This window comes from Acipenser ruthenus, chromosome 1 (assembly GCF_902713425.1).
Source record: "Acipenser ruthenus chromosome 1, fAciRut3.2 maternal haplotype, whole genome shotgun sequence".
Taxonomy (NCBI): Eukaryota; Metazoa; Chordata; class Actinopteri; order Acipenseriformes; family Acipenseridae; genus Acipenser; species Acipenser ruthenus.
In genome coordinates this window covers 88,735,545-88,747,962 of record NC_081189.1, presented here as the reverse complement: position 1 = coordinate 88,747,962, position 12,418 = coordinate 88,735,545, and the positions used below count along the sequence as shown (strand labels likewise).

The following is a 12,418-nucleotide window of genomic DNA, read 5'->3' as shown; positions in this document are numbered from 1 at the left end:
AGACTACTAAAAATCCACCCTGTACTAAAAACCCTGCTCTATTCCTATGTGAACCGGCTCTTACAAGGGACTTTTCAACTGTTCTCACATCAAAGGCATTTGAAGCGCAGATTCCTACTATGGCAGCTTTTGCAAAGCTCATGACTTAGGGGTGCATTAGAAAGAAAAAAAAAAGAAGCATGTGGAATGATGATGTGCACAGAAGGGTGTTGGGACCCCACCCACAGCGGTAAACCCTGCCACGATGCCCTCTTTAAGATAATGAGACATCCCAGGTAATGTCATGCATGTAGATGCTTGCCTGCTATGTCAATGCAATAGAAAAAAAAAAATGGGTCAAATAACCTTTTTTTTTTTGTATCTGTAAACAGAAAATGTTAGATGCTATAAGCTTGGGAAGCTGGTGTGCCATTTCAGATTTCAGCAGGGGGAGGCAGCTTTAAGCGGTAGTCCAGGAAGCACTTGTTTGTTTTTTTGGGGGGGGGTTTTTGCAGATAAAAACTTAAAAATCAGTTTATTACGGGAACATTTTCTGTGATTATTTCCTATATTTTTTATAAATCATACAATAACAAAATTACCAACACAGGACAAACAGGCAGCTTTTAAAGCTAAGCAATCTGCACCTGTGGCGTGCAGACCCATAAAGCCTTATTTTTAAGCTTATATATGTTCAGAACACACAGGAGATAATATAAGAACATAAGAACATAAGAAAGTTTACAAACGAGAGGAGGCCATTCAGCCCATCTTGCTCGTTTGGTTGTTAGTAGCTTATTGATCCCAGAATCTCATCAAGCAACTTCTTGAAGGATCCCAGGGTGTCAGCCTCAACAACATTACTGGGGAGTTGGTTCCAGACCCTCACAATTCTCTGTGGGAAAAAAAGTGCCTCCTATTTTCTGTTCTGAATGCCCCTTTATCTAATCTCCATTTGTGACCCCTGGTCCTTGTTTCTTTTTTCAGGTCAAAAAAGTCCCCTGGGTCGACATTGTCTAGACCTTTTACAATTTTGAATGTTTGAATCAGATCGCCGCGTAGTCTTCTTTGTTCAAGACTGAATAGATTCTATTGGTTTTAGCCCCCTTAGCAATATTGATTTCTATCTTGGCCTTTCTAACTTCCTTTTTGACTTGTGTTTGCAGTTCCAAGTACTCTTTCTGTGTACTTTGTTTTTGGTCCCTTTTAAACGCTCTGAAAAGTGCCTTTTTTCGCTGATTTTTTTTTAAAATTGATCTATTAAACCATTTTGGCCATTTTGTTTTAGATTTAGATTTGTCTACTTTTGGGATGTAATTGTTTTGCGCCTCTAGTACTACATTTTAAAAAAAAACAGCAATCTTTTTTCTGTGGATGTTTTCTCTATTTTACTCCAATCTACTTCTGTTAGTCTCTGTTTCATACCTTCATAGTTTGCTTTTCTAAAATTGTAAACCTTAGCTTTAGTCATTACTTTTGGGGTTTTAAAAAATACTTCAAATGAGACCATGTTGTGGTCTGAGTTTGCCAATGGCTCTCTGACCTCTGTTTTAGTTATTCTGTCATCGTTATTTGAAAAGACTAAATCAAGGCATGCCTCCCCTCTAGTCGGTGCCATGACAAATTGCGTTAGGAAGCAGTCATTTGTCATTTCCACCATTTCAATTTAGTTCGTCGTGCTCCCCACTGGGTTCTCCCATTTTTTACGGGGGAAGTTGAAATCCACCATTAGTATGGCTTCTCCTTTTCTACACGCATTTCGAATGTCATTGTATAACAGATTATTTTGCTCAGCGTCTGAATTTGGCGGTCTATAGCATGCTCCTATTATTATGCCCTTTGAATTTTTGCCCATTATTCTGACCCATATTGATTTGGTGTTGTTTACTTTGTCCAGATTTAACACCTGGGCTTCAAGACTATTTCTTGTGTATAGCGCTACCCCTCCGCCTCTTCTGTCCTGCCTGTCTTTCCTATACAGTGTGTACCCACTAATATTATATTCGTCTCCATCACTCTCAGACAACCAAGTTTCTGTAACACCTATCACATCGTAGTTACTTGTTAGTGCAGTAGCTTCAAGTTCTAACATTTTGTTTCTGAGACTTCTAGCATTAAGATAAATACATTTAATAGTTGTCTTACCTGAGTTGTTGCCCTTGTTTTGATGTAGTCTCCCTTCTGTTTTTTTGTTTTCTCCCCCCTTCCTTTCTAGTTTCAATGCTTCTGGACCTCCTCAAGGATCCTTTCTCTGAGTAGTAAGATATTACTGATCCCACAGCCTTTAATCAATATTGGAGTCTTAACACAGATATCAGTCACACAATTTGATACATTGTGCACTATTCTTAGTAGAGATAAATAATTTTATTTTATAAAATAAAATCTACTTACCCTTGCAATGATTGTTTTTGTAAACCTATGTCCCAGATATAAGCATTTGTGTTCATCCATGCAAGTTCACCCCTCCCATTAGGTCATTTTTTTAATGTATTCTTTTTTATACTGTTGGCTGTAAAAATAAGCAATTACTGTATTAATTGTGTTTGATATTGCCTTGTAATGCATGTTTTACTTATCAGTACTAACTATTCTGCAGTAACACAGGGCAGTGGGGTCGCAAAGTAATGTTTATTGGTAGAAGGGGGTCACAGTGCCACAAAGTGTTTGTTGCCTGGTTTACAAAGTTCTCATGTTTTTTTCAGATGAGACTTGAGTTCATTAGGCTACAAATAGTTTATATTAGCTTTACAAATAGTTCTAGCAAATGGAAGTTTTGGAAATATTTTTTCTAAAACAAAAAGAAAACAATTAAGGTTGCAAAAATGTAAATAATCAGATTGTTTAAGACTTTTTCTTTTTAGTTCTGCATTTTTGTCTTTCAAAAAATCAACAAAACATAGGGGACCTTTTTAAATTTTAGTTAATACTTAATGGATTGTCTACAAGTAGAGTTAACATACTTGATATGGAAAAAAGTAACTGTCAGTAACATTTAATTGTCAACTATCTTCTATTTTAAATTAACACACAATTGCTGTATATCAACACATATTATCAATCAATCGGAATTTCTAAAGCAATGTTGATGCTGAAATTGTAATAGAAACTCTTTCACTATTTGTGTGACTTTTAAGGCCTGATCACACGGACACCTTTTGTCGACAGCAACAAGAGGAACACATTTGTTGCCTGCGTGTTGCCTTGCAGTTTGAGGTGGTCACATAGGAGACAAGCCTGCCGTCGACATGCTGGCTACAACGTAATGCAAACCAATCATAACGCACGTTTTTGTCACGAAACGTAAACATGCGGCAAATATAAAAATGTACTAATTACATTACAATAACATCTTTATTTTTATATAGCGCCTTTCATAGTGAACGACAGTCACAAATATCTTTACAGAGGTAGGCTGTGAACTGTGCATTATATGCAGAGTCACTTACAATAGGACATTGATTTAACATCTCATCCGCAGGATGGAACACAAGGAGGTTAAGTGACTTGCTCAGGGTCACTCAGTTAGTCAGTCAGTGGAAGAGGTGGGATTTGAATCAGTGACTTTCTGGTTACAAGCCCTGGACTTTAACCACTGGACCACACTGCCTCCAGTAGTTCCTTCTTAATTAAATAAAAGTTGTACATTAGTAGAATTATTTAGTTAGGTCTACATATTTAATATACCAAACATAATAAATATATCGGTATTCATTATCCTAAACAATGTTTTCAGTACTGTACTTTTTAATTCTAGGCTTTCGAGAGCAAGAACGCAGACCTGAGATTTTTTTTAAACAAATTTCACTTGTTTCCTGTTAAAATGAAAGATGTTATGATTTGGGGTTAATGTAGGAATGACAGGCTTACTACATACAAGGCAAATGAATTTAGAATAAAACATATTTTTAAAAACACGCTACACGTGTATTTTATCATTGTAGAATTGTAATCATAGCTTAAATGTTATTGTAATCGTGTACATTCGCTTAACATTCACACTGTATTGCATATCTAAAGACTACATATAAATAACTGGATGAAATGCAGTTATCAGAATGTATCATATACGCTGTCTGTCTGACATTATGGTCTAGCCTTATAGTCATGTGACACTACTATCAAATTTGATTGGCTGGTATTGAAAATGTTGCCCTTGTGTTGGCTGAAAAATAGAACATCGTCCTAAGTGGGAGACATATCACCGGCGTGTTATTGAAGCGCTGGTTTTCTGAGCATCACCAGCTTTTAGGTGTTTTTGTGATCTCTCGATACCACAAACATCATCATTATTGCTCCCACGTCCCACCGTTGAAATCAGTCGTGCATAGTTTACAGAAAGTCTTCCAACGTCACTTAGGATTATGTGAAAATATGTTGTGGTCCAAAATGCTTGAAATTTGCATCAATACATATATTTTTTTTTACCGGACGAGGGTTTATCGCACAAGTAGCCATCGTAAATGGTCAACTATGTCAGCTTGCCACATGGACAGTGCATGCCTGCCACAGGGCTCCCCTGGTTTGCTGACATAAATGAGTTTAACAGTAGTTTTGAGCAAAATATGGGAGAAAATCTGTCCCGGGAGTTGTCTGGGAGATGTGTTCAAAAGTCCTGGCAAATAAGGGAGAGTTGACAGGTCTGCATTACTGTATATTGTTCCTAAAATTAAGTCTTATGAAACACGAGGGGGAGGGAGATGTTGCCGATAGCGTTTCCTAAGACCTATTCTAACACTGTACGTCATAAATCCTGTACCACTTATGCTATGTGGTTGTGCATCAAGGGATAATTTATCCAGGGTGGGCAAATAAAAAAGGAAGGGCCTCTATGCAATCATAGGGATGTAAATACTGGTGACAATAACACGCATAAACAGAAACAAATTGAGTAACATCCCTCCCTTCCCATTGCACCTCTTTGTGGCAGTTTTGCACGTGCTAGCAGATACAGCGGTACACCACAGCAGCAGTCTTGTACAGAGTGCATGAAGCATAGCAGAGTGCATAAAGCATACTGGATCCAGGCAGTGCACAGAAGCGCATGGCAAAGTGTGTTGAACAATCACAGATGCGAGAAGCACACCACAGTAAACTTTCCAAAGGACTGAAAAATAAATACTTCATTCTTAACATATAAGGTCACATGTTTATGGGCTTCTGTATACTACATTTTCTCTTTATCTATAGCCGTATTGATAAGATCTATTTCAATGATAAGAGTCGTATGACAACTGCAGGGTTTAATGTAATTGAACATCTGAAATGTATGCAATTGTTTCATTTCACAATATTGCTTGCTCTGACTTTTGACAGAAACAGATGTTAAAACGTTGGTACACTGTTTAACATTTAATGATTGGGGTGAAATTATGTATAAAAAAAAAAAAAAAAAGTAAACAAAATGTACACATGAGAACACACAGGATTACTACTCTACAGGAAAGATTAAATAAGTTTTCATATAGGGTCATTTGAATTCATGAAACATGTAACATACATTTAACATTAGGGCAGCAATACGTTTAATGTCACACCACTGTACTTATCAAGTGGTCAAAAGAAATTAATTTAAGAAATATTAAGATGTTTCTTTACTATTGTAATTTATTTAACATTGAGTTTCCTTTCAAAAAAAAAGAAAAAAAAATGTACACAGAGCTAAAATGGCCTGTGATAATGTTATGCATTTGTTGTACCTATTTCTGTTGAACAAGCCATTTCCCTTTTAGCAATATTCAGCCCATCCCCAGGAATCCTTTCTCCTTTGAACCGATAACTAAAGCAAACTCTGCTGCATTCACCATCCTGGTGCTTTGTCCTGTTATAGCATCTAGTAAATGCTAGCGTGTTTATTGCTTATTGGTACCTCTGTTTCCAATAAAGCTGGTCTCTTCAGACTCTCTACCTCTATAGCCCTCTCAGTGGAATGAGGCCTTGCTTTCCAGCGACCCTGGGAGACTCCTTTCTGCATTAGTACTGCTTACTGAACCATTTCAAGCTGTTCCCTCTGATGCACAATGTACTATATTTCCCTCAAAACATAAGGCCTAAAACAAAGGTAATCTTTCATGTCAGGTCAGTCACCTGACTTACACAGGTATTTAACATAATATTGAAATAGCCGCTGTCTGTATTTGTAATCTAGAGGGTTATTTTCATACCATTTCATAATAAAAATAATAATAATAATGATGATTAAAATTAAATTGATGTTAAAAGCAAATAGTGGTGATACATTTGGAATAAAACATCTTAAATACACTGTACATTTTTTTTATTTTTTTATTTTTTACTCACCTTGAATTTCACAAGCCTTCTGTGTGCCTGGGAATGCAAGGTAATTTCTATTCATGTTCGTATACTGAGATCCACATTGCTGTTTGTCTAGTTCCTGTTTCTGGAGTCCATCTGCTGATGGAGTGGACTTAGAAAAGAGGCTTTGGTAGCTGCAATAATCATTGTGGGGAAAACTATTATAGTTTTCTTTTTTTTTTTTACTCCTGTGTGTAATTTGCACTGTATTTCTTTGAACCTTGTGAGAATAATTCTGTACTCTAAAGTCCCCCAGAACTACTAGCTTTGTAACATTAAATGGTGCAAACTGCACTCTGGAGTAATTATGCGTTGTGTGTTTGAGAAGTCTAATGTTTCTGCTGCACCTGAGAAAGACGTAATTCACACCATGCAAGAACAACTACATTTTTTTTTTTACTTCCTTTTGCTTCTCTGGTATTTTCATTCTGAATGGTTTGGAGATCTGCTGCTCTATGTAGTTTCTTTTTCTATATACAGTAGCTGTCTCTTCTAAAAGGACACAATTTCACTGGTATCAGCAAGTACCGCAACATGGTCAAACATGGGCTTCTCCAAGAAAACTTAAACCAGACATCATACAAGAGGAAGGCACCAAAATCCTACAGTACCTTTGTGGCAAAGTGGTTAACAGTGTGCAGGTGCAGGTGATCAATAATCAGACAAACAACGATAATCCAGGTGCAGTGAAGGGTTAATTGTATAATCCAATGCCTGATGGTTTACAGCAGTAAACAATAACAATGTTAAAGAAGCAATACAGCAGCGTGTATTGCTTATTTATAATCTGTGGGTTTGCCCCAAAATAACACAGTGCATGCTCTAGTGGTTGTGGTGAATACAGTTCTTTAGTGACAACAAAAGTGCAGTGTTGTTGATCCAGGTTTAATGCTGGACTTTGGCGACAGCTCTGGATCGTGTTAGCCGTTCAAAAAATTACAAACAGTATTATTAACGACAAACAAAATACTCACGTTTCACCTCACAGGTTCTCCTTCTGGTCATTTAATGTAACCATTCACAAAGGAACAGATCACATCACTACGTCCCCTTTTTATAACGTCACCCATGACCCCTTGGTCAACGAGCGCATCCACTCCTCCAATCCACAGATGCCACGCCATTTCCCATCCGGGTCATTGGTTTTGTGTACCATAACTCTGCCCCCTTTCTAGATGGCTGACTTTCACCTAACCCTAGGAATAAACTGTCATGGCATTTAGTCCAGGGTATTCTGTTCCCTTTATGCAGCTGCCTCGCAAGTCGGGAGGGAGATCTAACACATCTCTGTCACATATCCCACCGCTCAGAGTGGAGCCGAAGGAACACTCGGCTAAATATGCTTTTCCCATTACTCCCCCCTCCCGGGAAAAATAATCCGCATTTTGATGGTCTTTCCCCGCACGGTGTACCATGTGGTACAGGAGGGTTGCAATGGCAGATACCACAGAGTTATCCGGGCATTGCTGTCCTTCATTGTGCTTAACCACTTGAGTGGGGCGTGGTCAGTGACGAGATCAAATGAATGTCCCAGCAGGTAGTATCGTAAAGAGTGAGTAGCCCATTTAATGGCCAAACACTCCTTTTCAACCATGGAGTAGTTCCCGAGGGAGCATCTTTTACTGAGGTACAGGATGGGGTGTTCTCCTTCTACTGTTTGTGACAAGACTGCATCCAAACCGACATCCGACACATCGGTGTGGAGGATGAATCTCTTAGTGAAGTCTGGAGTGATGACAGCGAGGGCCTGGCAGAGTCTCTGCTTAACAGTATCAAACGCCCCCTGACATTCTACTGACCACTTAATTGAATTTGGAGCGCTCTTTTTGGTGAGGTCAACTAAGGGACTGACCACTGTGACATACTCGGGGATGAATCTTTGGTAATAACCGGCTAACCCCAGTAGAGACCTCATCTGAGCCTTGGTTTTGGGGATTGCCACGTCCACCAAAGCCCGGACCTTGATGACAACGGGTTTCACCCTTCCATTCCCCATTACAAATCCCAAATGCGTCTGTTTTGACAAACGCATATTTTCTCAAGTTGACTGTCAGACGGGCTACCCTTAGACTGAAGGACGGCCGTGATCCTAGCCAAATGATCGTCATTATACGCTGCCGCATATTCACAATGTGGGTGTAAAACCTGCTCCATCTGTCTCTGAAAGGCAGCAGGCGCACCATGAAGCCCAAACGGCATGGTTGTGAAATGGAACAGACCTTCTGGTGCTGAAAATGCGGTTTTCTCTCTAGAACTTTAATAAATTTACATGATAAATGTATCTTTTATTACTGCGATCGGACTTCAACATCATTACTGGGGAGTTGGTTCCATACCCTCACAATTCTCTGTGTAAAAAAGTGCCTCCTATTTTCTGTTCTGAATGCCCCTTTATCTAATCTCCATTTGTGACCCCTGGTCCTTGTTTCTTTTTTCATGTCAAAAAAGTCCCCTGGGTCGATATTGTCTATACCTTTTAGGATTTTGAATGCTTGAATCAGATCACCGCGTAGTCTTCTTTGTTCAAGACTGAATAGATTCAATTCATTTAGCCTGTCTGCATACGACATACCGTTTTTTTAATTATGGAAAAATATGATAAATTAAATTTAAAAAGATGAAAAAGACCAAAAACAAAGCAGAAGTTGTTCAGACATGCACGAGCAAGCGCAGTGCACTGCGTACCACTTTTTATCCGCGTACCTGAAAATAACACGACACCGGCAACCGGAGACTTCAAACTGGGTTCTAATTTGATGCATCGATTCACCAATATGTAATCGAAGCTCGGGAAATTTAAGGACAGATGATCAGTAATTGATGCATCGATTAATTGTTTGTTAGATGATTTTTAATTGCTGTAACAAAACATTTATCTTAATCAAGTTATACATTTTACAAGATTTACCCAAGCTTTACATTAAACAAAGGTTTTAATCATGCACTGGTAAGGACTTACATCTTTACTCTTTCAATGTAAGAAATCTTTCTGTGCTCCATAAATCTTCACATCAGCTTGCTATACAAATTAACAGCAAACCTTAATATAGCCCTCAATTCTGAAATACAGTAATCATGCAACCAAGTTATTTATAGCCTACCAGATCCCACATGATAAATCACTAAACTAAACTACTCCTACACAAATCCACCCCTATACAAGAAGTTTCCTGTGTTTTATTCATTTCCATGTTTTCTCAGTATGTGAACGTGTATCAAAAAAGCCCCAAATCGCCAGACTTCAGATCGACTACACCTATAGATACTGTAACTACATATTCTGATGCCTTTCCAATAATTTGGTAATCAAATAAAACAAATATATTCTTCACATTTGTTTAAAGCATGGCTTTATGTTTCCCTACTTTTTCCAAACTATGAGTTAATTAAGTTTGTGTTGTGATGCCAAATCTAATAACTATAAAATATTTGTATGGCCTTGCTTTACTATTTTTTTGTATATGCATGTGAAATATTTGAAATGTATATTTATTTATATCTAGACAAATGTAATAACAATATAAAGAAAGAATGTTCCCTGCTATTTTTATCGAACTACGTATTTCAGTTTTACATCTACAGTACTACCGGTAGTAATCTACCTTCATATCTTAAATCTGAAATAAATTCAACAGTAAACAGATAGCAAAAACATAGTAAATTGGTACAAACAGCAATGAAAAAAGACTACAATAAAGTTTATTAAGAGACAAATGGTTCAGTTTATGCCATTGTTATGTAATAATAACAATGATGTTTGTCTACCTGATTTAGCTGCTTGTAGTTTTACCTCAGAATTGATCATAGACGTTATGAATGGATTACTAATTTTCATAATGAGAATAAACCAATATTTATAGTATCTCTCACACACAGCTTTCTTAATCATTTGCAAAGAGCATAACATTATTGCAAAGGGCTTAGGTAGGCAAAGCCAAGAGGTTTTTCTACCTGCCTTTGGGCCATATTTTAAAAGCATTTACCCCAGTCTTTAATTAAGTCCTGCTTTTGAAATGTTATTAAATGAGAAACAAATAGCATGAGCGTGCAGATCAGACCTAAAATTATTTTACTTTGTTGTCTTTTATACTTTTGTAAAACTGAAGAAAATAAGGTGTTTTCTCCTGAAAAAAAAAAAAAAGAATAGTGGAGAAAACGCTTTTAAAACAAGCCCACTTCTTACCGTTTCACATTACAATTTATAATTGAGAAGTTACGGACGTAGCAAATCCAGTGCCTAAAACCACCTATTCAAAATAGTATTCATTTTTTTCTGTATGGTTATTGTGTTTCACAGAAGTTTCTTGTGTTTTATTATTTTTTTTAGAACAATTGGTTTAGGTCACTGCCATTGGTGCTGTCAATGTTCTAGCAGTTAATGTCCGCTGCGTTAGATATTATAGCTCAATTAAACACCTAATAATTCTATATTATGCTAATTTGTACAATATCCAAACATATAATACTTGGACATGCCTCACTAAAATAACAAAAGAACACATCCATTAATGTTCTACTTATCATGCTCTGCACCAAAAAAAGTTGAGTAAATTCCAGCACTTTAAAAAAAAAAAAAAAAGACTACCTTTTAAAAAAAATTATTCAAATAAATATAAAAATACATTTTACATTCATATATACAGCTAATCATGTAGCATTTATTTTAAAGGCAAAATCAATCAACGTCTGCTGCCAAGATCACTCAAAAAATACCTTTTTAGTTTTTGTAGCACGTTGGCAGCTACAATCAAAAACATATTTTATTGAAGATTTGAAGACTTTATTGGCATTATTCTCATAAAGTTTATTATCACTTAGAAAAGACAGAATAAAGTCAAGGCATGTATATGCAGTCAAGTTAGTCAATTTTTGCCGAGATTTAAGTCCCTGTGATTCAAGTTTCCATTAACCAGGGTGCAGGTCAAGGACCCGAGGGACACTCTCCACATTTAAACAAAGGGAACTTTTTATATTCTAGTTCCTTGATATTGGATGCTGCTAATGACTAAAATCCGCTGCATTAAAAAGTGACATTTGTGCATCCTTCTGAGTTCCAATGGGACTCTTGATAAAAGAAGAACATTTTAATTGCAACTGAAACTGATCACTATGGCTTAGTATGATTCAAAACCAAATGCTTTTAAGAGGGAGACATAAGAGAAGCAGACACAAAACTAGAAAGACAGAAATTAATTGCATTAGCCGTTTTAACACAATAAAATGGAAACACTCACTTCTAGACACCCTTATGCTCCTCTGTTAGTCAGCTGCTAGTTGAATTCAGTCCATGTGCCTTCATCTAAATCCTCACAAAGCAGACTACCCCTTGTGGAGAATACAGTATCTATCTGAGGACTACTTATCAGTGGGGAGACAGACTTAAACAAATTCATCAGCACAACAGACGTGAAACTTTATTCCCTACAGCCCTGGGATTTGAAAATGCCCTGTGACCCTCAAAAGCATTGCCAACATAAACATCTGGTACCTGGCACATAAAGAAAATAGATTCTGAGAAGTTAAAACCTTTCATTTTGATCAGGTGCTTGAAATGTGTTCCCTACACTGTGAAAGAATTTGTAGCTTATGCGTCCAAGAGACAAAAGGTCACAGCGAATGGTCACTGAGGGTTGCGAATAAGTAAGATAATTACATAATAGGAACAATTGCAGCACTATGGATGTTTCTAGTTTTTCATATTTAATTGCCAGCTGTCTTTGGTTTAAGAAATAAAATAATGGCAAAGTATGAGTGGTTAATTCTGTCTGTCCATAATGAGCCAAAATGGGATCCTTTTACATAATCTAGGAATAGCTATACAAAGTAATATTTAACAATATTCATTTACACAACCACTGCCTTTATTCAATCACTTCAATCAAGTAATGGTTTGAAATAACAATCATAAAGAAACAATGTGCAAAACTATTTGTAAATAGAAACAATGCAGTCCTCACTTCAAAATGCAGGTAAATTACAGAAGCATGATCAAAAGAACTGAACACAAGAGAAGAGTGTATAGCCACTATATCTATATCCACAGACCTCTTTTATCTGTCCACACTTCTGTATTATGCTTTACATATTTGCCTTCCATTAGAAAGCACTTTTGCTGGGGGGTAAA

General features: G+C 37.0%; 1 protein-coding gene across 2 annotated transcripts in view; it reads right to left on the bottom strand.

Annotated features, from left to right (window-relative positions):
- Window positions 1-12,418, bottom strand: part of LOC117420412 (basonuclin zinc finger protein 2) — a 289,953-nt gene that overhangs the window by 211,404 nt on the left and 66,131 nt on the right. The window contains exon 1 of one of the 2 annotated variants that reach the window (XM_059031723.1): window positions 11,529-12,182. The exons of the other annotated variant lie outside the window; for it this stretch is intronic. The gene's annotated coding sequence lies outside the window, so the exon portion shown is untranslated. Of the gene's footprint in view, window positions 1-11,528; window positions 12,183-12,418 lie in introns of those variants that run through there. 2 annotated transcript variants of the gene reach the window in all.